This window comes from Conger conger, chromosome 18 (genome assembly GCF_963514075.1).
Source record: "Conger conger chromosome 18, fConCon1.1, whole genome shotgun sequence".
NCBI classification, from domain to species: domain Eukaryota; kingdom Metazoa; phylum Chordata; class Actinopteri; order Anguilliformes; family Congridae; genus Conger; species Conger conger.
The window spans coordinates 10,515,063-10,540,613 of NC_083777.1; the positions used below are offsets into that span (position 1 = coordinate 10,515,063).

The following is a 25,551-nucleotide window of genomic DNA, read 5'->3' on the forward strand; positions in this document are numbered from 1 at the left end:
ATTTCCATTACATAATATTTACGCTTAAGCATTCGTTTGTTTAGCAACAGCATGGTTGTATTGTGTTTCTATGGTTACAGACTGCTCTCGGTAGCCGTGCTTGTGATTTGTTTTTGCAGAACTTTTATCGACTGCAACGAAGGGCACTTCATCTTATGCAGATTGTGGCCTACTTAATAATGCAAAGTTATGTAAATAGATTTGATCAGCTCACAAATGCAACAAACGGACTCTCATCAATGGAAAAAGATAGCTGGGTAAGGCAATATTTTCAGATTCAATGTGACAGAATATCACATCATTACAGTGTGCTATGATTATTATTATTATGAGTATTATGACTATTATGATCATTATTATTAGTAGTAGTAGTCTACTAGTTAAAGGTTGATTTCCTGGGATATTTGTAGGTACCCCCCCTGTAAAACTGACTCAATTTCTACCTGTTTTCTACATTTACTCATAGTATGGAGGCAAACCACATTATAGTCACCATGTCATGCAGGGTTCTGTGGTGGTGCATAACCATTCATTAACCATTTTTAATGTGCTCGATCTTTAAAAGCAACAGTTACATTTCTGATTTATTTAGATACCCTACTGAGATATCATCTTCCTGGCATCTGCACAAATCAGTACAGACCATGTCAACATACAGAAATAAGTGGACTAAGCTATAAGTCACATACATTTAAGAAAATTCTGAATTCATAGGAGACTTAAAGAGGTAATACGTAGCAAAATTCTGTTCAGTTGCAATGTAATTTCCAAATTTGTACACATATTAATCCTGCTCATTTGCTTTGTTTTTTGTAATATGCACAGACTATACTGTATGTGAACTATTTGACTGTGTATTTGACAGTATGGTTATTGTCTCCACCTGCTTGACATATAGACCTACACAATGTTCCTGATGACCTTATATTGACTAAGTTTGGGGGAGAATGGAACAATCTTGTTACATTAGCTAACACCCACTCAATCTTTACAAGTTTTCATAAACTCTTTCACTCAAGGCAAAGTTGTAGTACTTGTAGTATTCATTTTATGTCTGCACTCTTGACAGCATTCCATAAAACACTGCCAACAATTGTGTGCGAAAAAGAAAAAATTAACACCAGTCCAAACGCACACAAGCATGCATGCACGCACACACACATTATAAGCACATACATACAGTGTCATTACAAATTCATGTTTCAAAATTGTCAAGTGGTTTGTAATAGTCTATAAGGAAGTAAAACAATGACATTTTACAAATAATGATACGTTTCACAAATGTGTTATTTGGTGCATGCACATAATCAAGCTATCTGTGACAAACCTTTTTACATATTGCAGTTGCTGAATGATTACATTTTTAATCATTTAGTAATTATGTTTTTTCTTCCTCAGAAAGCAGAGGGCAGGGACTATCCTTATTCAACCCATGATAACAAGGCTATGTTACAAAGCAGCATCGAATCATATGATAATGTGAGTATGTACAGTATATTATAATATACACATCTTACAGTAAAGTGCTTGGTAGAGTATGCCCAACAAAACACTTTACCGAGAGCCAATTTCTCAATAACTTTTACTGCCATTTTCCAGAAATATTAATATGAAATTCATAGTTAAATATATGCTTTAGATGCACAGTGTACATGTTTGTGGACAACTGTAAGGCTGTTTCTGGGTGGGTGTTTGAAGAAAGAAGAGTTTCACTCGACTCTAAGTCTTTAGTACCGGCTGGTCTGTGCCTATTTACAGGGGTTGGGCCGGCAGAAATATCTGGGTGAGAAGAGACAGCACAACTCCCACTTCTGCTTAAGCCACGAAGGCAAACCGAGGCACGATTGGACCGAGGGCTTCTCAGCCTATCAGACAGACTACCAGGGTTGCCAGGAGACAGAAGGCACGCACAGCAGGCGATTTCCCAGAAACCACTTGGAGAGGTCCCGTGGAGCAGCAGCCCGGGCAGACGCGAGTTTCATGTGGTTTGGACGGCACGACTCGAAACACTGCACACCCCTCGGAGTGCTGGCCGGTGCCAACTTATCCTGTCTACAACACCCAGGGGGTACTCCCACCAGGGCTGGTAACGCTGCCAACAAGCCTTGAGGTAGTTAGGAAGTAGTTATTTCATTTGTATTGTATTCACTAAGCATTTGTTGTATTTTGCATTCACTAAATAGAGCAAACCTGTAAAGTTTTAATATGTACAGTAAAATGTTAGCCATCTTGAAAAGTTGATATAGAAATGAAGGAGAAATAAAGGACTAAAATTGTTCTCTCCTTGTGAACCCAGAATTGAATCAAACAAAATAATAGTACAGGGGGCATGTTGAGACAGGGGTAATGCAGTTGCATCACATTAATTCATTGGGAATGATGGCTGTGGGGAGAATCATTTAGTAGTCGGTACTGTGGGAGACTGCTCAGGGTTCTCATCGAATCTATGAGACTGGCCACCCCACAGGTCTCAAATTACCCGGCAGAAGCCCATCACAGACTTTATTAGCAAATTGAATCACCAGTCAATCACAGTCATAATCATCTGGTGGAGGGATAAGTGGAGCAAAATAATGGATTGTATTGAGTCCACTAATACAGGCTCCTGCCCTGACATCTTCCTGTGTAGAACCCCCCCCCCCCCCCCCCCCACCCCCCCACCCCCCCAAATCAGCCCAAATAATTCTGTTCTGTTTTTTTTTGTCCTGAGAATAGCCTCTCTGCATTGCAGTGGTAATGTCTCTGGAATTTAAAAGGCAAGAGCATGGTTGGAGGTTTGATATTGAGGCTCATGATGTTGGTGGGAAGGTGAGAGTTGGGGTTGAATCCAGACCCTCGCAGTGCCTGTGAGCCCCTCCCGGCTGGTGTCACCCAGCCTAGATTACAGACCCCCCCGCAAGTCCGCCTACTCAGCCGCACTTCTTCAGACTCGAGTCTGCTCGAGCCCAACTTGTGAACTGCGGTGTGATGAGAGGCAGCGCTGGGAATTCTGGGCTCCCTCAAATCGGTAGCGGTGGTTTCGCTCAACGTGCACTGACAAATGTTCGAAATTGGGGAGGAATAAATGGGGCTAGGAGGGGGGCATTCTGGGGGAGGCATGGGCCGCCCGCTCTGGGGGAGACACGGTCGTCCACCCTGGGAGGTGAATCAGTCACCTCCAGCGCCACCTGAGAGCGAGCGTTCCCGGTCAGAGCCCTGGCCCCTGCCTTCAGCCCACACAGGGGCTATGAGGGGAAGGGAGGTCTAGAAGCTTCTAGAAGCTCTCCAGTCTGCTCTTCCTCCAGGCTGTCCGTGGCAGGGCCTGGTTTAGAGGGTCAGACGGTCTGTTCAGATATTTGTACGTTGCCAATGTGCAGCCACGGGTATAATGAGTCTCAGCAAGTATCAGGGAAATGGCTGGTGGATTCAATATTTACTATAAATTTTATAGCTTATGTGTACTACACATACTATTAATAAAATATTTACAAGATGATTATTGTAATTCTTTTTCCCCCTGAGCAGTTTTCGGTATGCTCACACCGCAACAATGTTGTTATTTTCTGAACATGTTTGGCTTTTCCACTCCTTTACTTGCTGCTGGCATTATAATTTGCGAAATATAATTAAAATGCTTTTTGTATTAGAGTTATAGGCCTCTGTCCAAAACCTCTTCCAGTTACATTATTTTCCATTTTGGATTTTTAAAAGCATGAATAATTCAGCACTCGGCAATAAGAAAAATGCCCTCACCCTGGACACCATGGCCAGTAGTTGAATCCTGACTCTTCAGTCAATCTCAGTCCACTATTAACATTTTACAGTGTGTTCTCTCCCCATGCTGGTAGTTGTGAATGAAAGCAGTAGCAGCTGGATATAGGTTACTAAGCTTGTTTATGCTCTGGGCTGTAGTCAATATGACAGTGTTTACACTGGGGCTGTGTCCGGAATGGCTCACTATTCACAAATTGCTAATCCCTATCTAGTGAATGTCCATTTAGTGCTCTATATAGTTGACTAAATCAACAGTGAATTTGGACAGCAGACGTCGTCTGCTGAAATCGATCAACATCATTATGCAGCCCGTGCTCTGCTGCATATAGCCACAAAACCATTAACAAACATACCATATAGCCAGTTCTTAAAACATTAAACAAGACTCTAGAGATATTAGACCTTATTTTTTCTCTTGCAATGCCCAGCCAAGATGCAGCTCACTTAACCCTGTGGTGTTCAATTTTGAATGAACATTTTTATTTTACGAAAAATTATATATTTTTAAATGAAACTACATGGCCTTGGCTTATTTATTATAAAAAGAACACATTTTAACTGAGTAAACATATACAACACAACCCCCCTACACATTTATATCCGAAAATTTAACAGAACACGGGTTTAGACATTATAGCATTTTGAATAATTAATACAGTATATGAGGTTATATTTAGTTGTACTTTATTATGAAGTACGTTATTCTTTTCACATCAGTGCTGAGTTTACTCCCTCATCTGAATTAGCTGGAGTAAACTTCTTGCTTTGCAGAAATGTAAACTGTGATATTAATAAATCAGAATTTAATTGAGTATTAATTAATCGTAATACAGTTTTCCTGCATTATCCCTTTCGGGTTCTGAAACTGAACTACAAACCTGTTACTTTATCATAAACACGATGACCAGTTTAGGCTCCAAAGCAGTCCTTTTATTTGGTGGTCTTGTTGTGCTTTGGATTGGGATTTTGTGCATGATCTGCCTTCAGAGTCAGAACCTGGCATGTAGGATCAGTAAAGCAGCATTTTCATAGGCAATCTAAGATCATATTCCTTTGGTCACCGCTCTCAGTTTCTGAGGCTCTCTGAAATGAAGATCCCTTTGAAATGGTGTCCTGTTGGGAAAACCACTTCACTTCAAGAGATCCAAGTATGATTTGTGCAATATAACATGCTGAGATGAAAAGACACTTCGGGAAAATATGCCACATAATTTATGATACACAGTTTAATCAAGCAAATAACATTATTATTTTTTTTTTCCCACCCGTTCCTTTTTGAAGCAAACAGCACGTGAAGAATTCCTGCATCGCCAACTGATCAAAGCAACGCTAACATGCAATGTCGGTTCCCACCAGCAGAGGGCGTACACAACACACGCAGGAGCAGCCGTGTTGTTAAAATCGATTCAGAGATGCGGCGGCTCCTGGAGTAAATTACCGAAGAGAGAGAGAGAGCGGAGGTGAAGGAGAGCACACAGGGCCACTGGCCATGATGCCATTTCACATCCATTACTTCTGCAAATGCCAGTCCCATTAATTAGAGATTATGTGATGCATGTCGAATAGGAGGCACAGTATCCCCATGTGTGTTGCCCTTCTTTATTTATTCTGCACATGTAATGCATTAAAAAAACAATCCCCCCCTACCCCCTGCCTCGTCAAGAACTCTCAGCACAGCACCTAACAAAATAGGCTTTCCGCTCTCTTCTTTCAACTCAAATTCCTTAGGACATTCATGCTCAAAAGTATATTCACGTAGGAGTAGTCTATGTATAGTGAAACATTCTGCATTTTGTATAAACCTGTATCAGTGTCAATGCGTGGCCATTGAGTGTTTACAGTGCGTTGCCTTTCATTGCCTCCTCTCTATTCGCCTCCCAAAAGGACCGGAGCTCATAAATGAATTTTCTTCTTTTTCCATTTTCTAAAGTTGTGGAAAAGAAATAGCTCTTACCGTGTCCTGTATATAGCGCTGTCATACGTGGATAACAGCACATTTCTGCTGCTCCAGAATCCTTTACAACCATCCCTGGGAACCTAAATAGTGCTAGAGGTTTTCTTTTTCTTTTTTCTTTTAATTTTAAGTGAGTGTGCAAGAACTCCATTGCTTTGAACTACTAGTAGCAACAGTTACATTAGCATTAAATGTTCAGTTAAGAGCATTCTAATCACATACTGTATGTGTGTTCTTACACCAGAGGGTTAATACTAGCTATGTCTTTCATTGATTTAAAATGGCTCTCTCCCTCCTGTGCTGCTCCCTGTTTATGCTGGCCGGTTGTCTCGCTGAGTACATTTTAGGCATTTAGTAGAAGCTTTTATCCAGAGCTACTTACATAGCTTGCATTCTCCTACACACAGTCAATTTATCCTGCTGCATATTAGCAATTCAGGTTAAGTACCTTGGTTAATGGGACAACAGCAGTGCTCCACCGGGGAAACAAGTCTAGGCCTACAACCTTGGAGTCTCAAGCCCATAAATTTCATCTGGTGTCCACTGAAGTTACTTTTTTTCAGAGAAGGGTTTGAGCTCCAGTATATACACAACCACAGACATACAGACATATAATCACACAATCTCTAATATACACTCAGTGAGCACTTTATTAGGTAGGCATGTACACCAGCTTGTTAATGGAAATATTTAATCAGCCAATCACGTGGCAGCAACTAAATGCATAAAAGCATGCATACGTGGATAGGCTACAGCAGCAGAAGATTTAATAAGTCAAAAAAATAAGTCTAATGAATACCTAATAAAGTGCTCACTGAGTGCACATACATACATCCATACATACATACATACATACAGATAGACAGACAGACAGAGAGGTAGATAGATAAAGATAATCCAAATACATGTTTATCATTTTATATATGAAATAGTGTCATGCAGGTAAGTGTATAACATTCTTTTAAGTCAGAACATTGGGCTGCTGACTCTGTCTATTGCTACAGCACTTACAGTTATTGTATGTAAGTGTAGTCAGCATCGAACAATAGGCCTACTGTATATTGTGGGGTGCAAGGCTAAACATTTTTTTAAATGGATACTGTAGAGGCCAATGAAGACTGAGCGTCACGCATTTCAACTCAGACTAAGTGGTTTGGTTGTACATTTTCTCAAACGCACTGTATCGCCGAGCATGCAGATCAGCACTTTATCCGCCATAATCAGAGAGGAATCCCGCTCCACTCGAAAGACAGTTTTTGAGCCGAACGGCGGTTTTCAGAGCTCTGCTAAGCACCAGCGCTTGGGTTTGTTTACCATGGTTTAAGTCAGCCTCATTTCCTCTGTACCCCGATAAAGAGTTTTGGATTATGATTGAGCAACTGCTGCAGACAGCCTTTCAGATACACATCCAAGTAAATATTCAGCAAACATTTACCCAGAACATCAGCGTGGCATTGCTTTGCTGTTGCAGAGGGAAACTTGAATGAAAGGCTTTTGTACTTGGATAATATAACTTGTTCAGAAACACTATACAGTATACATAAAATCATTTTATGTAATATTTGTCTGGTTGTTCAGCAAGCCTGGTTGGGCAAGCATTGTTCTTTATTGAAAGAATAATTATTGTTCTTTCAATAAAGAACAATGCTTGCCTAGCAAAGCTTGCTGAACAACCAGAAAAATATTACAATCTGGCTAGATCATTTGTCTTTCTTCTTTCATAATTTAGTCTACATTTTGATAAGCCATAGATATTACAGAAATGTAATTACTCCCCTGTTCACATAGAGATGCTTTTCATCCATTAAATACAGCCATTTGCAACCGCATTTTGTTGAATTAAATGATCTAGCGTGCTGAATAGTATTTGTTGCAATTTGTGCCTCCATTTAGCACCAAAGCCACAGATTCAGATTGTCTCCTGTGTTGTGTAACATAACATTAAAAACAAGTGGAAATCCTTTCTCTGTAGACACAAACACACACGCACACACATACACACACGCACACAGACACACGAGCAGGCACACATACACACACTGCATACCTTCACAGATCTTCATTAGTGCTAGACTCTCTTCTGTTTGTACCATAATGACTGACAGAAGAGTCACTCCAGAGAAGGGTGATTTCTGACCCCTGACACTGGGGGCAACGGGAGGTCAATGAGACAAAACTGCTTATGAACACCCATCTGCGTTAGCGTGATTGACATCTGCATTCCAAATTGAAGAGGAGCATTTTTTTTTATTTCAACATCAGACCATGTGATACATCACCTTGCCAGAGCCCAGTGTCATAGCACATAGCATAGAGAGCCCCAACAGCCCCACAAACAGTTTTTCTTTTTTTTTTACATTTTATTTTCTTATTATTAATATATCAAAAACAGAGCACTGTTCCTCCCTGGACTCGTGGGACTGCACGTGGACTCTTATTCACAAACTCCTGAGTGCCCTCTGTAACAACAACTACAGAACAGAACAGAGTGCTGCACCCAGTCACCCGACTGAGATCACATGACCGCTAAGTGAGTCTGTCCTATTGGTTTGAGAAGGGCTCACAGAGCCTCCAATCACCACTGCAGCACAGCTCGCTGAGTCATTCGCAGTGGATGGATTCAGCTCTGTGAATAACTACACCAGGGCAGGTGAGAATATTCCACTTAGGCCCGATCCCAGTCGAAGGGTACTGAAGACAGGGCTGTCAATCACAAGCACACCGGCACAAGGTCTACAGCATGCGCTTCTGCTCCAGGCAGTGTTACGTACTTATTGATCTGCCACTTTAACAGCCATGATTCATATTCACAATCACTGCATATTCATTTCTCCTCACCGGGTTATGAGTTCTATACATTTTAGTTTAATGAGAGGCTGTAAATGTATCAACAAAAACGCATGAATTGATTTTCCTTTTTCTCCACTCTTGTTTGCGAGAAAATGACATTCTGGAGGCTTTCTGCTCAGAGTAGTTGTTGGAACAACTTACAGGTAAAGGTGGGGTACAGCAGGGGTACAACCTTGGTCCTGGAGGGCCGGAGTGTCTGCTGGGATTTAGTTTTTAGTTTTAGAATCAGCAACCAATAACAACTGAGAGTTGTTGCTCCTGGTTGCAACATATTATCTTGTTATTACCATGTTATTATTCTTATATACAATCATATTACCCTGTTACTAATCTTTGTTTCACAAATTCCACACGATCCTTGCAAATAAAGCACTTCGAATTTGAGAGAGAGAGAGAAAGAGAGAGATAGATAGAACAAAGGAAACTGTACTCATTTGCTTTAGATCAATTAGCCGAAGAGGCAAGTATTGTGGAGGGACTCCCACATCTTTTGGCTGTGAAGCCCCACAGTTGGGGAGCCCTGGTTTAAATGAGCTGTATTAAATGGTGACGAGGAGTAGCCCTGAATGTCTCATGAGGACAGAGCAGTGCTGGTCTGCAGGACACCCCATTAACCTCCTCGCTGCTGTCGTTTCACGTCTCTCTCCCACTCATTGTTCTCTCTCTCTGCCCTTTCTCAGACCCCCGATCCTCTCTTTCCTGCATCTTCATGCCCCGTGTCTAAGAGCATGACAGAGCTGTAATCACGTGATCGGATCCTTCAGATAACCAATGAAAGGGCAGATGGATTACTGAGACAGACCTGTGTGACATCATTGGTCAATCACTGGAGTAGGCTGTAGTCTGTTGATCTTTCATTTGGGTGATGCAGAATAACATGGCTCTTTTATTATTATGTATGTGGATGTATGTATTATAATATTGTTTGTATATATTTTATTATTATTATTAATCCTTTTTTAAATGGCAAGGGAGATTTTTCCTGTTGAAACAAGCTGGCATTTATACATATTTACATGCAGCGTCATTACAGAATTAATCTGTGACACTGGCATGTTTTTCTATGAACCAACAATGTGAACACGAAACAGATGAATTGTTTCCCTGGGGGGAGAAACGCACAGTAGCTGGCAATAGCCTTTACGCCCTGCGGATATTTCTAGAAAACGGAGCGGGAGAAGGGGGGGGGGAATCCATTATCCAAGAACACACACCGTATGCACTGGGCTATCGCAGCGATTGAGCTCAGCCATGCGGAAAAGCTGTGTGTTTACCTCTGCATTGTGTGAGGGGCTCACCTCCCGACGGCCCAGCGGTCCGTCTCTCTCTCCTCCTCCACCCGTCAGACAGAAGAGCAGCATTATCAATGAGCTGCATCAACACTGCATTATCAATGAGCTGCATCAACACTGCATTATCAATGAGCTGCATCGACACTGCATTATCGATGAGCTGCATCAACACTGCATTATCAATGAGCTGCATCAACACTGCATTATCAATGAGCTGCATTGACACTGCATTATCAATGAGCTGCATCAACACTGCATTATCAATGAGCTGCATCAACACTGCATTATCAATGAGCTGCATCAACACTGCATTATCAATGAGCTGCATCGACACTGCATTATCGATGAGCTGCATCGACACTGCATTATCGATGAGCTGCATTGACACTGCATTATCAATGAGCTGCATCAATACTGCATTATCAATGAGCTGCATCTATACTGCATTATCAATGAGCTACATCGACACTGCATTATCAATGAGCTGCATCAACACTGCATTATCAATGAGCTGCATTAACACTGCATTATCAATGAGCTGCATCAACACTGCATTATCAATGAGCTGCATCTATACTGCATTATCAATGAGCTGCATCAATACTGCATTATCAATGAGCTGCATCGACACTGCATTATCAATGAGCTACATCGACACTGCATTATCAATGAGCTGCATTAACACTGCATTATCAATGAGCTGCATCGACACTGCATTATCAATGAGCTGCATCGACACTGCATTATCAATGAGCTGCATCAACACTGCATTATCAATGTGCTGCATTAACACTGCAATGAGCTGCACAGGCTGGGACAGAGAGACATTTCTACAGTTGCTGCTGCATTGTACAGGACAGTCTGTGTGAAAGACAGTAATATGCCCCTGCATTTATAATACTGTATTTACATAATGAAAATAAACTGCCTGTATATTGTTACCACGTGTGAAATTATTCAATAACAAACCAGCTCTGCACCATTTCAAGCACCCCAGTACTTAGTGAGTCCAACAGATCCCAGACTCAGTGTTTTTTAACTAAGATTGAGGCCCAACATTATGCCGTCTAAATTGGCTCTGAATGTGAGGATGATCACAAAATAACACGAACAGAATAAACAACAGAATAAACAACAATTTACTGAGTCGGTTGAGGTCCTAATTACATTACATTGTTTATTTATGTAGGAAACCTTCCTACCCGGTGTGACTTACAAACTCTATAGGGACAGATAAAATGCATGCTATTCATTCACTTACTTTTACTTCCCTTGAGAAATAGAATTTTCTGGAACAATGACAGCTCTCCTCAGCATTTTCCTCCAGAGTAGTCCATCCAAAAGGCGCAACAAAGCCCCAAGTGAATACGGTCTTATGGACCAGGAAGATACAGCGAATGGTTCTGCTTTTAAAAAACATTTCTTAAGGTCACCGACAGTTCAGGAGAGGCTTTTACAAGCCTTTAAGAGGCTTTATGAAACTGCCAAAGTTGACAGAATTCAAAATGATTCTCCTCAAAATTCAAAACATTTTTCCCTTCCATTGTTCCAGCCAAGTCCCTCCATGTCGAAATGGGGCAGATGCCAGACCAGCACACGATGAGATTAAACCATTCCCAAGGACAAATCAAGTGTTTAATGCACAGCAGGGAGGAGGAGCTGGCACTCTGCATTATAAATCTAATCATTATTGTATAGTGTTCACCTCGAAGGCCTGGATTTGAAAACAACCTTGTTAAATGAATTTGGAGCACGCTTGCTTCAAGCAAATGTTCTTTCAAGCAAATTGGGTTCGAAGGAACATTCATTTTTTTTAACATTATTTGTATTTACTGTTTAGTAGGATGGAATATTGCTTCTATTAAAGTCAAAACTTATACTGTCTATAATACCTGCCAGAGCTTGTTTTACTGAATGCGGTGCTGAATTGATTGGCACGCATATCCATGCGAGCGAAGTGAGATTTCGCATTAGCTGTAAAGTGCGGTTTGATGTGGGGAATTTGGTGAAACAAGAGTGTGACAGTGAAGTGAGTAATTTGCTGTCATACTGGCAGAACATCCCACTTAAATAGCAGGAAATAGTTGTGTCTTTATGTCTCTGTGTACAGCTGTATGCTGTTTCTGTCACATCCATTTATTTTCATTTTCCCTAAAGGTGTACTCTTTTCACTTCTGGTGATTCACCAAATTTAAAGAATCTGTTTTCACACGAGGCTCTGGGTGTTGCTAAAGGTCAGGGTTTGGAGACATGTAGCAGAAAACTGTTCTGGCATATGTACTACTAACAAGTTCACAGTACACCGTTAAACAAAACAGTGGGCAGCCGGATGATCTACCAGGATTTTATCTCCACAAAGTACAGTATATTTACAGTGATAGCCCTGCATTACAATTATTCAGTTTCTTTAGCAAGATTCTGTTTCTATACATAGTATATGAAGATCCGCCAGGAGTGACCATAGTTCCATTGTCTCAAAGAAAATTAACCATGATTGCGTTCCTAATATTTACCATAATCTATCTATTCATTATCATAGCTTCAACATTGGCCAGAAAGAAAATTATGAACACCCCTCACGCACACGGACGCACACACACATAGCAAGAATAGCCTACATATATGTTTATATGTTATAATAAACTATATATTCTATGAATCTACTTGATAGAGAAAATGAAATCTTTTTGAAGCTAAATGGCAACTGCTCCTAATCAAACACAAATCAGACCGTTTTTGTTTTTTTTCTAACGAATTGAACTAATGACAGTCATTAGTCAACAGATGGCTATAATAATGTACTTCAATGAAAAGCTCCAAAAAGAAACATATTGTGTATCAAACTTCCAATCATGTGCAAATAAATATACATCAGGAATTTAATTATGCCCTCTGTTCGGAGTAATAGAGGCCGATCTCCGATGTGCTCGTTGTGCAAGAGAATTTGGCAGTCTGTGCACTGTCCCAATATGCAACGGATTCTTTCTGAAGGGCATTATTCAGGAGACTATTGAACAGCAAACCGCAGCATGTTAACAGAGTGCAGTACTTCCCTATCAGAGACAACAGAAACATGCAATGAAAGTAATCAACCAATTAATCAACCTGTTGTCTCTGCTGATACATTGTTCTTACACTTTATATAAGCATATTAAGGTTTATTCTCCATCACATTTTGAGGTCATGTAGTGCGGAACATTACAGCGCAGCGATGCACAGCAGCTCTCCAGCAGCAAATCTTTTCATTTGCTCAGGAATTCAAGATCGATATTTGGCCAGGTTTTCTCAGGGCTTTCAGAAAGTATAGGCTCCTTCAAATAAAGTTCCTGTTCCTCTTGTGCAGGGTCCTCACTAGAGGGGTGAGAGGGGGGTGGAGATTCCAGGGGCCCTTAGACTGAGGGGCCCCACAACTACATGGGACCCACAAAAACTCTATTTGTTTTATTAGAAAAGGGGGGCCCTGAGTAATATTCTTACTTGGGGCCCAGATGTAAATGTAAGTATTGTGTTCTTTGTGATGCTTGGCACTTGACACTTGGTGTATGTGAAATGAGGTGAAAGGCTATCATAAAATGCGTCCATTCTCCAGCGGTTAGCGTGGCATCGGTGCGTGGGCAAAAAGACCAGGTTGTGAGCAAACATAGGACAGTTTAGAAGCGATATCACTGAAAACTATAGGCTATAAGCTACTGTGAAAACCAGTGAGCTATGCATCCTGTAATAATTGGCATTCTAGTTACATGGCCAGCGTCAGAACAGCTTGTATTCCAGCTTCTTGTCTGAGCTCTCCGAGCCTTCAGACTTATACACGGCGTTAATGGCAGATGCAAACGCTTCTCGCACTCCTCAAACGTACAGACAGAAGTGCGAGGAGAGCGTCTTAGTGCCCTCGACGCTAATTAAGCTGTGGATTGCGTCGCTGGCTGCGTTCGCTGAAAGGGACTAAATAATTGTCTTGCGGTGATTCTTTGTCTAAGAGAGGGAAGCCAGGTGTTGGGTTCAGAACACCGGCCTCCATGTCGCTTTCCATCTGGCTGGCGAACAAATCTGGGGCTGATTTCAAATCGGAGGCAGACAAACTGGATAGCAGGCGTTGACGGTAGCTTATTGCCAACACATGATTGTGCTACTTGTCCTCTGTTGCTAATTAACTTAATTAAGCATAAGAAGCTACTGAGCTAACTTTTTTTTGTGTGAACACCTTATGAGTATTATTATTATTTGTTGGCTGAAGCTTCTGAGCCTTGTGTAAGAAGCGGTTCTATGGCAGACAGTAGGGTCCCAGCCCTGGCTGTGTGTCATCTCTGTGTGTCGCGAGTACACAAAAGTAACACTCCTCATAATTGCCCCCAGCTAATGAGGAGGAACGTCTGCTTTAGCACAAAGCGCGTCTCGGAAGAGAGCGGCACCGCGTTTGAGCTCCGCCAGGGCATCTCTGTTTACCCCACTCCGCTCACCATGCGCTCCGCTGACGGAAGATTTTAATCTCCACCCCGACAGTGTCGTAATTAAGTTCGCAGAAAAGACGGGGCCCGGCCCCTCCCGCACCGCTATCCAACAATGAGACGCATTCCATCCCAAAGATTATGCTGTTTATTTATTTTTTCTCCACAATCATGTTTGAACTAAAGTGGAAAAAAAACGAAGCTGAGGAGATGCCAAACTACCGCCCAGCACCTCGACTTCAAGAGCCTGGAGTGAGTGAAAGGAAATGGCTCCTCTGAAACGCTCATTTGAAAATGGCGTAACATTGGCTTGCAATTATGTTCCCACCTCTGCGGAGAGGGGAATAATTTTGGAATGGGGCAGCAGGACGGCTTCCTGAGTGAGCGGTCTTCTCCCGATCCCATCTCTAATGATATGATCTCAAGCACGTCTCTCAATTCCTTGTGTGCGTGTTTGCATTTCCATAAGAGAGCCCTGACATTTCTTTCCTTCTGTGTGTGTGTGTGTGTGTGTGTGTGTGTGTGTGTGTCTCTGTGCGTGTCAACGCATGTGCTCCTGTGTTTTTAATACTCTGTGTGTGCGTGTGTGTGTGTGTGTTTGTGTGTCTCTCTGTTCGTGTGTACACATGTGCTTCTTTGTTTTTGAGACTCTGCGTGTGTGTGTCTGTGTGTATGCATGTGCTCCTGCGTTTTTGGGACTGTGTGTGTGTGCATGTGTGTGTCTGTGTCCGTGTGTATGCATGTTCTCCTGTGTTTTTGAGACTGTGTGTGTGTGTGTGTGTGTGTGTGTGTGTGTCTCTCTGTCCGTCTGTACGCATGTTCTCCTGTGTTTTTGAGACTGTGTGTGTGTGTGTGTGTGTGTATCTCTGTCCGTGTGTACGCATGTTCTCCTGTGTTTTTGAGACTGTGTGTGTGTGTGTGTGTGTGTGCGTCTCTGTCCGTGTATACGCATGTTCTCCTGTGTTTTTGAGACTATGTGTGTGTGTGTCTCTGTCCGTGTGTACGCATGTTCTCCTGTGTTTTTGAGACAGTGTGTGTAAAGCATGATGAGGGCAGGCGCTGAGGTTGATCTCAGAAAAAGGCGAGAAAGCTCTTGAAAGCCCAGCGCATCTTCCCGCGCCACGTGTCTTTGTTCATCAGTTCCATTTGCACATGTGTCTGTGCGAGCACGTCTGTGAATCACGTGTACGAGCAAGCCTGTGCGTGTGCATGTGTGTGCGTTCAGCTTGAATGGGGAGTGGACATGAACACGGATAATGTTAATAAAAGAGATAACATGAACGCCTTGAATATGAAACATGAACAAGACGGTAAAATATTATATTTGAATATTCCATTTGAATATATCAGCATAGACACACAAAAGGCATTAAGCAAGCCATACAAAAATCCAGATGTACTTCTATGAAATGAACATGTTTTTAAATACTTTTACTACTAAACGCTTTAATCAATGATACAGTGCTCTTGGCAGAACTGCACCAGTCCTCATGGGAATGGAGTGCATCTGAAAATACACTGACATTAGTATTTCATCAATGTATTGTGACATTGTACAATGTATTGAAATATACGTATACAAAAAGGTTGCCACTCAAAATGTCAACCTCAGCACGTTCACAGAGAAGGGGGAGGAATAAACAGTGTTGTGGTTTGAGGGTGTTTGTTGCTACAATTCCTCTCTTGACTGTTAGAATTCAGAAATGACCTATTGTACCTTTAAATGGGCCTTCAACCAGGAAACCGGCAGTTTCCCCACTGACCTTGAGTGCTTATGCAAAGGTAGGCAACAATCAAGAACGGGCTGACCCCCATTATGAATAAAAAAATCTAAAACAATATCATAATTGCACCCAACCCTACCCCCCACACTTTCACCGTACCCTGGAGGAAGGGGGGGGGGGTAGTTGCGGCTTGTTGGGTGGGTGGGGGGGGGGGGGGGATCTCCCAGAAGCTTCACCGACTCACAGAGGGACTGCTTTTTATGGAAACATGTCCTTTCAGGTGCCTCTGTGGAGTCTGCCTAATTATTCACCGTGGGGAGGGGGCGTCCTCCTGACGAAGGAAGCCAAAAAGCATGTCTGATACTACGCGCTTCCTTGATCTCCGCCGGCCAGATTAAAATCAATTTCATCATTACGGCTCACAAAATGGTCGCCTCTCAAGGTTATTGTCATAATGAGGCCGGCAGCGAGCGCATAAATTACTCGCCGGCGAGACGCCCGTTCACGTTTGACGTGTATTTACTTCCGCGCGGAGGGAACGAGCCGCGTCTCGACCCGTTCAAGGTGGCGCCTCGCAGGACGCCGGTAAAGGTCCAATTAAACGGACGCGCGTCGTGTGTCAAGTCATTATCCTGTCCGCAACGCAGCCCGCTTCAAAGAATAACGTGAATGTACGTGAACATTAGAAATTCTCCACCTGTGATTGCGTATCCTCTTAATCTTGTATGCAAAGGCACTGAAAGGCATGTGAAAACATGGGGTGGAGTAACTATTTTATTTTCTTTATTTTTCAGCCCGACCCCCTTACAAATTTAAAACTCTGGATGAAGACTGCCATATTGAGTGTGTTAGGCATTTATTCTGACATGAACATTTTGTAACAGTCATTTTGTCACAGGTATGGCAGCTGAGAGGGCGACTGAACCAATTACAGCTTTAGTTCTGTGCAATATATTACCCACCACCAGCAGTCTAATGTAGACGTACATTGATAGACAGGGTGTTTCAAAGTAGCATTTTGCTTTTTGAAACAGCCGAGAGGATTTATCTCAAGGTGTTTGCAGACTTGGAACTGATTCTTTGATTCATAAGCAGCCATTGGGCTCGGTCTTCCCTGGCATTTGCCTGGCATGCTTTTGATCATTCCTTAATTGTCCTACACCTGCTGAATGTGTTACCTGCCTGTTCATAGCTCACTCTAAGCACTCTGAAGAAGTACTGTTTCCAAAAATCATCGGCATCTTTTGATTCAGTAAACTTGTTTGGAATGTACAAGACTTGCAGACCAAACAAAAAGATTTATTTTCCAGTATTTATGACATATCATTTATTTGTGATATACTGTGTGCCTCTCCACACTCCTGCCATCTCAACCATTCTCTCTTGAATGACAGTCATTTCCCACTGGAAGAGAGCCAAACATACAAAAGAGCAAAATGTAACATTCTCTTTGCCAATCACAGCCTTTTGATTTAAGCAGCGATTTAACCTCGCTCTCGTTCAGATCGGACCGGACCTTCTTAAAGGACCCTGCCATTTCCCAGAGGGCAAAGCAGATTCTATGATGCAGATTCCATGCAATAAGCAAATTCCCTCAGTTCCATCTCTGATAGAGATGTAGAATACATCATGGAGGAGACGGCTCTCTGGAATTTAAGCACACCGTCACCGTAGCAGCAGAAGCTGATTAATGTTTAGCCCTGTCTTCCTCTGTTTGCATAAACCAAGCTCTCCAACTCTGGCTTATCACCTCCAGAAACAAGCTTGCTTCCCTGTCTAAATATTCAACAAACCTTTTCCGGCAGATGACAGCTCCCATAATTTACTTTTATTGCTGATTTTTGTACCAGTAATGAAGTTGTGAATGTTACTTTTCTTTCATTACCTATTCATTAAAGATAGGACTGGAAAATATAGTTGCCATGGAGATGGCTCTGAGAATTCTCTGAACATTATAAGAATTTCACTGTTTACTCCGGTGCCAAGATAAGTGAAGGTTACATTAAGGGCTTCATCTTGTTTTCTTGTTCCCTCGTTCTTCCACTCTCTTTCTCTCTCTCTCTCTCAAACATGTTCTTACTCTTATTCTTCAGTAGTTCTCTATGTATTTATGCCTAGACTGTTTCATTAGGTTTTAGTTCCCCAAATAATAACTGACACGACTCATTTGAAATGAAAAGGGCATATTCTTATTCAGAGAGCAGCAATTTACTGGCAAGTGGACCGTCTCAAATGGTGTGCGGTTCCATTGTCCGCCTGTCAGTTAATGGCCGCCCGTTGTTGCAGTAGTTCTCCATTAGCCCGCAGCTCATTCTCTCAGTCCAATTTACCCCAAGAAAAGGGAAACAAGTTAGAGATCATACTTTCAAATTATGCCCAGGGAGAGGAGGAAGAAGAGGTGGCCTTCATCTGCTTATATTCAGCAGCATTTTTGCCAAAACCCACATACCGTGTTTATTAAGTGAATGCTCAATAAATCGCTATTTTTACCATCAATTAGGTATTCTTCTTGCAGACCAAAATAACAGTGTGGGGTTCCAGTCTGCTGCGTTGCACTGCAGCCTGTGTGTTCTGCAAGGTTGCCGTTAGAGACAGCGGTGTCCGTCTCTGTACGGCGTGTTCCGGAAAGGAGGGCGATTGAGCTGGCACGGCGCCTCAGAGTGGGGCAGTGTTCCGTCCGGGCGCATCAGACGACCTCCCGACCACCCCCACAGACTCGTTTCGGAGAAACACGAAAACACTGACGGGGAGGACATCCTGTATGAGCCTGTCACTGAGAGCAAACACAAACCTGTCTGCTCAGCGCGCTCACAACGCCGAACACAGGAAACGACTGCACCGCGGGGTACAAAGCTTCCCGATGCAGGCCTTAAACAGGGTCATTCGTCTGCCCTTTCAGCCTGCATGTTTACCCCTGCACTGCAATAAATCCTGTGTGCTAATACCTCGCAACACTCCCCTCTCATCAGTGACATTTTCCAGCTCATTAGCTCCGCCGTCACCTCCTGCGTTCTCCGTGCCTGTCGTCTCCCGTAGCTGTCACCTTTTCAGTATGCCGTCACGCGATTGGTCAACGCCAGGCTCTTGCCACGCTCCCCGTCCAATGAGCCTGGAGTTAATTCCCGTCCCACCACCCCCACACCCATATTTTGTAATTACTGCTTTCACACTTAACAACCCTGCTTGGAAACCGTGGTTAAAGAAGCAGAAGCTGGTGTCGGGAGTCCAGCTTCCCCCTCCCGCCAAACAGACAGGTGGACGCAGGGCGAGAGAGCGAGGGTTGTTTGCCCTGCGATTCTGCATTTCCTGTCTGTGTTTCCATTACATTACATTAATGGCATTTGGCAGACGCTCTTATCCAGAGCAATGTACAGTTGATTAGACTAAGCAGGAAACAATCCTCCCCTGGAGCAATGCAGGGTTAAGGGCCTTTCTCAAGGGCCCCAACGGCTGTGTGGATCTTATTGTGGCTACACCGGGGATTGAACCACCGACCTTGCGGGTCCCAGTCATGTACCTTAGCCACTACACTACAGGCCACCCTATTTCCGTTATACACTCTCAGAAACAAAGGTACAAAAAATGCCCTAAAAGGTACAAATGGTTGTCACTGGGGTGGTACCCTACAGGTACATAAAATCACACCCCTAGCCAGCAATGTGTAATTAACTTTTTTGCTTGGAGAACATCCTCATTTGTACCCAAAGAGAACATGACTGTACTTTCAGGACACATTAGTGAAATTTGATCCTTGAAGAACAGAAATGTTCCTCCACCGTCACTTTATTTCTGAGAGCGTAAAGATCACAAACTCTCCAGCTGACTGGGACTCTTTCTTTATGAGTCATTACCGACAGTCACTTCTAAACTACCCAGCCTTGCTCCACGGGGATCAGCAAATTCATTACCGTATTTAAAAAAAAAGGGGGCCCTTCACATTCACCATCATTTAAATCTGGGTCCGTTTTTCCGCGCTATCAACAAATGTGTTTACTGATAATGTTCTCCCACGGTTCGCCGTGTGTTATCAATCTCCCAAAGCTGGTTAAGTACCCTCTAAATGTCTTCTGCTCCTGATCCCCGCCGTCTATGGGTCATTATACGGGACTATAATTGTTCCGCATGAACACGGAGTCCGCTGGGGGCCCCAGCTCTCTTCGGATCGCTCACGGATGGCTTTCCCGGATAATTCAATATGAAATTATTCCGCAGCCCCTCCATCTTCAGGCTGACTCTTCTTGAAGACGCTGCGGCCCCTTTTCAAGTCAGCCAGCCAAACAAACGGATCCATCTGGAGAGGATGAGCGACAAGAAGGCCGGTGCAAACACCATTTGGTTGGCGTGCCTTTCCTTGATTTGCTTCAACTGTATCTCACTCAAATGTTTCTCGTCGTCAAGCGCCAAACAAGTAGGAATTCTTATGTTTATGTCTGAGCAAAACAGATTACATATTTGACATATGTATTTCAAATGTGTGAAATATCTGTATCTGCTTGTATTGTATACAGGATCTGTATACTGTACAGAATGTACCGACCTGTATTGCAGACACCTGTACCTGTATGTGAAAAGGACAGGGTTGTCTGTTGCAATTGTGATCCTATGTTTGCACTGACACAGCACTAGAATACCTAGAAAGGTGATCCTTGGCTGTGTAGAAAGAAGGGTTTTGATGGGAAAGAATCTTTTTTAAATTTGTGTCACCACATTTTCAAGGCAAAGTACAATACGTACAAAGTACAATACTTACAATACTTACAAAGTACAATACTTGTCTTACAGCGACATCAGGCCAGCAGAGGGGTGGGTGGGATTTTCTTCTTCTTGTCAGTTAAGAGTTTTTCTTCCCTCTGGGTTTTCTAAGCTTATTTATTTCCCAATTTCTTTGAGTTTTCCCATTTTTAGGCAAAACATCTTTGTGGCAGTGTTTTTGTACAAATAACTGGACCTGAATTGAGTTGAATTAAAATCACGCCGGTTGAATTACCTCGTGCAACTCAATTCTGGGCCAGGTCTGTGGGCATGGTCGTGAGACCACTCAATGAATTTCTGGTCATGAAAGATGAAAACCTCCAATCAACAAACACCAACCGACACCAAGCTGATGGACCACCCAAAACACACAATGAGAAATTAAGATTTCATTTCTTTGTAATATGAAATCATTTTCATGTCATATTATCATTGCAATACCTCACCAATCCTCCTACTATATTCTATGGCTTAATCAGGTCCATTTTTTTAATGAAAAAGTCATGACTGGTAAAGGAGAATATAATGTGTAGTAATGACTATTTTTTTATCACTTTAACAATTCTCATGTTTATTAAACAGTTTGCATCCGGCAATGTCAACATCAGTTTTATCTGATTAAACTGGAGTTCATTTACACAGTGTGAATGTTCAGTCTGCCATCTGTTTTGAGTGAACATTTGTTCTTATTTCTTCTTTTTGTAAATGCCTCCATCCCCTCTTCTCTCGAGTGTGGAATGGGCGATTGTGCTGATGCGGCAACTCACCACAACTTCTGTTGCTGATTTCGGAAAGGGCAGACCACAAGCCTCTGAAAGAGGTGACGCCAGGCTTCCACTGCCTCTCATCTCACCGCAGTTGACAGCTCACACAGACATGAGTCACAGGAAGCCAATTCATGTACAACTCGACAAGTGAGCTTGCAGGCACCTGATTGGCCGGTGACAGTGAGACTTGCAATGACATCCCAGTTAACTGAAATCCAATTTCTGGGAGACACCAGGACTTGAACTGACAATTCTGTTTTTTTCCATTTTTCAAAAACCATAAATTGCAACCAGTGACCTCTTGCTTTTAAAATTCCTGCTTTTGTATTTTTTTAACATTGTGTTTTATGACAGGTCTCCTTGATATTGAGGTTTCTTTGAGGGCTTTCTGGTTAAATAATGGATCTTTTTAACCTCATTGGATGGGACTAGACTGTGATTATTTACTAACTTTCTTACATGGAACTAAACTGTGTGCTTCCTGTCACAGTTGTGTTCTTCCATATTTCCTCAATCCAGACTGCAATCTTTCCAATTACTGGCTGCAGAAGATTATATAGATGAGGTAAATAATGAGTAAATAATGGTTGTGTGCTGTATCATTTACAGGAAATGGGAGCACAGTATCTTCATTTTGACCTTATTAGCCAAGACAGCGAAAAAAACATTAAAACCTCTTAGACTGCTTGCAAACCAAGCCAAGGACTCGGCGTGGTTATCGGAACCCAAGTGGTCCATGCAGTTGAGTATTTGGAAAATTGTAGGACCCATTTGGCAAGATCCTGTTTGAGGAATCCTGAAGGCCCATTGGAGATCAGTAAGCCACAGCAGTGAAGCACACATGGATCACCAATGCAGGTTGGAATTTATTGTTTGTCTTTTTTTTGGGGGGGGGGGGGGGGGGGGGGCACTTTAATGGATATAAGAAAACAGAACAAAAGCAGAGGCCTGACTGAGGAAAAACATACATTGGTACTAATAGTGCCGGTATATAATCACACACAACCCATGGCAACACACACAGCACAGCACAGCACACAGAGAAAGAGAGATTTGCATTCGCGAAATCTATGGGATTAGATAAAGATGGACTAATGAAATTCTTCGATATGCTAAATATGTGAAACAACAAAACACAATATGGAATACTGCAAGACCTCTTTGGTTACTGAAGGATTGGATTTGATGTAATCAAATTACCTCTATAAAATTCAATTGAATGACTCATCTAAGGATCTTTAATTCACAGAGTGGTTTGCTGTTGGCTTCAATCAGCCAGTAATTATCAGGCGGATTCAGAAAGCTGCAGTAATTAAAGCATTTAAACGGCATGTGAGAATTTGACAATCTTTATATTTCTTTCTGCTGCCAGGGAGAGCCCACTCTCACAGAGTAGCTTAACATACACTGATTGAGCACTTTATTAGGTATTAATTAGATTAATTTTTCAGACTAATTGGTATTCTGTTGCTGTAGCCTGTCCACTTAGAGGTTTGACACAGTATGTGTTCAGATATACTCTTCTGCATACCACTGTTGTAATGTGTAGTTATTTGCATTACTGTCACCTTCCTTTTTTTGCTCGCAGAACTGCTGCTCACTGGATTCTTATTCTCTAGAGCAGGGGTCTGCAACCCTGGTCCTGAAGAGCCGCAGGGTGTGCTGGTTTTTGTTTTCGCCTTAATCCCAGCAACTGATTCATACCCAAGAAACCAGAGGAGGCCTGGTGAGTAATCGACTGCTTTAATTGATCAATTAAGTGCTGACACCCCGTGGCTCTCCAGGATCAGGGTTGCTGACCCCTGCTCTAGAGACTGTTTTGTGTGAAAATCCCAGGAGATCAGCAGTTTCTAAGATACTGAAACCACCCTGTCCACAGTCAATGTCATTTAGATCACATTTCTTCCTTTCTTCTTTCTGACATTTGGTCACAAATGTGGACTCTCAAAAACAAAAAACTACATCATGTCAAAAGATGATGCTTAGTTTTTATACTTATCAGGTCCCAATAAGCCCAAATAGCAAAGAGAAATTAAAAATGCATACCAAAAAAGAGTGCGGGTCTTAGGAGGTTAAATATTTGCATAAACAAGCTGGTGTACAGGTCTACCTAATAAAGTGCTCAGTGAGTGTACAATCAGAGGGACAGCTAGCAATGCACTCCTGTTCATTTGGATTGGCAATTTAAGTTATTTTGAGCTGAAAAAGGGCACCACAACCTTTAAACTGGACTTAATTTACCTGAAACTGTTTACCTGCTAAATTTACAGCAAAAGCTGTTTTGATTTTTATTCACCTCTTTTTCCCCCAGTGATATTTATGATATGGTATTATGTGCAAACCATGTATGTATCATAGTGACCGACTCAAGATCTGGACATGTAACTGCCAATAATGAGGTTTTAATGTATTATTTTTGTTTGTTTGTTACTGAATGTATGTCTTGGACCCCAGGAAGACTAGCTGATTGTTAAGGCATCAGCTAATGGTGATCCTTATAATAACAAATAACCAAAAAAAAACTGCCAAAGAATCCAAGTTTGAAGGAATTGGGTTTAGGTTAAACACTGTAGCAGAATTCTCTATGTTAAATCATCCATAGACCAATACCAACTAAATGTACTTTGTGGATAAAGAAATAATCATTCAAAGCTGTCTTTAGTTTCCTAACATAACTTGCAGGTGTCATTGTTTGCAATGGCTTTGGAAGCTTTGATTTGCTTAATGTTTGTGCCTCTGCACCATTTAATTCATGTTGCAGATGTAATTTTGATTAGCTTGGTGAAGATTAATTCACCAGTGAGCGTAAAAACAAGCGAAACTATTTTCACTTTCATATCACCCTCTTTGGAATTGAACTGATAAATCATTCGCATTAAGCAAATGCCACTCAGCCTGAGTGAGTATATCATCGAAGGACACAACGTGGCGACATACAAAATAATTTAAAACACAGCCCCGGAGATACGAAACTTTCTGCGTCTGTCGTAGGTATTTCTGCAATAATCTACATTCTGAGGGCATTTCCTTTTGTTACGTGACCTCTTTATCCAATTTTCTTCATGCCCGAATTTCTTCCGCAGCGCTTTTTGTTCTCCCCGTCAACAGCGAGAATTCGCGAACAAGCAACGGAGTAGAGCAATTAAGAATCAGTGGGGAGGCTAAACTAGCAACGGTACGGTAAGAACGGCGAGACGACTGCGTCTGAGGGAACAGATTGCACCCGTACCGGGGCTCCTTCTGCAGAACACAGCCATGTGTCTCCCCACAGGCAATGTCGAAAGAAAATGGGACAGATCCTCAATCTCCTTTTATGGCCAGAATTACCATATTGTGAGGTGATCTCATTACTAAGGTACGACGGCTGCTGTGTGAGGCTGCTACGGCAAGCCACCCCGCAATCTAATCGGGAAATAGGAGCCGACACAGATCACAGAGTGGATGACACGTTGGGTATTTCAGAAAGCATTGTCTATGGGCCGACACCCGACGTGGCTTCCTATATATTCGACGATTGTTGTGTTGCATTTACGCTGTGTTCGTGTAGGTTTCCTGGTTTTCAGAAACCTATGCCACAGGACCGGCTGTGATATTTGGGTGTTTTCACCCACTGTGGATTTCTTTTAACATCCTAGGGCTACACCCTGTCCTCTCCAAACTACAATAGGCCTACTATATATTAAAGATATTTCATTAAGCATACAATGATCTGGCAAGTCTATAAACATTATGACATCTGTCATCTGTGTTTCCTGTGGTTTCATGAACCATGTATACATGGATTTTATAATATTTTTTAAATCATAGAATCTTTTAATAACATATTATAGATCTAGCATAAGTGAGGCTTTGTGTATTGAAGCTTACATTTTTAATGTTAAACACGTAGAGGCCTACATTCACATATTTTAAAGAGACAAAAATGATATTTGATCTTTCTTTACATTTTCAGGCGACCCCATCGTGAAATTGGGTGACCGAACATGGGGTCCCGACCCACAGGTTGGGAATCCC

General features: G+C 42.2%; 1 long non-coding RNA gene across 1 annotated transcript; it reads left to right on the forward strand.

Moving 5' to 3' along the window:
- Window positions 1-117: 117 nt before the first annotated feature.
- Window positions 118-1,768, forward strand: LOC133117880 (uncharacterized). Its single transcript, XR_009706329.1, has 3 exons — window positions 118-257; window positions 1,399-1,479; window positions 1,759-1,768. It is a non-coding gene; the product is annotated as an uncharacterized LOC133117880 (long non-coding RNA).
- Window positions 1,769-25,551: the final 23,783 nt, after the last annotated feature.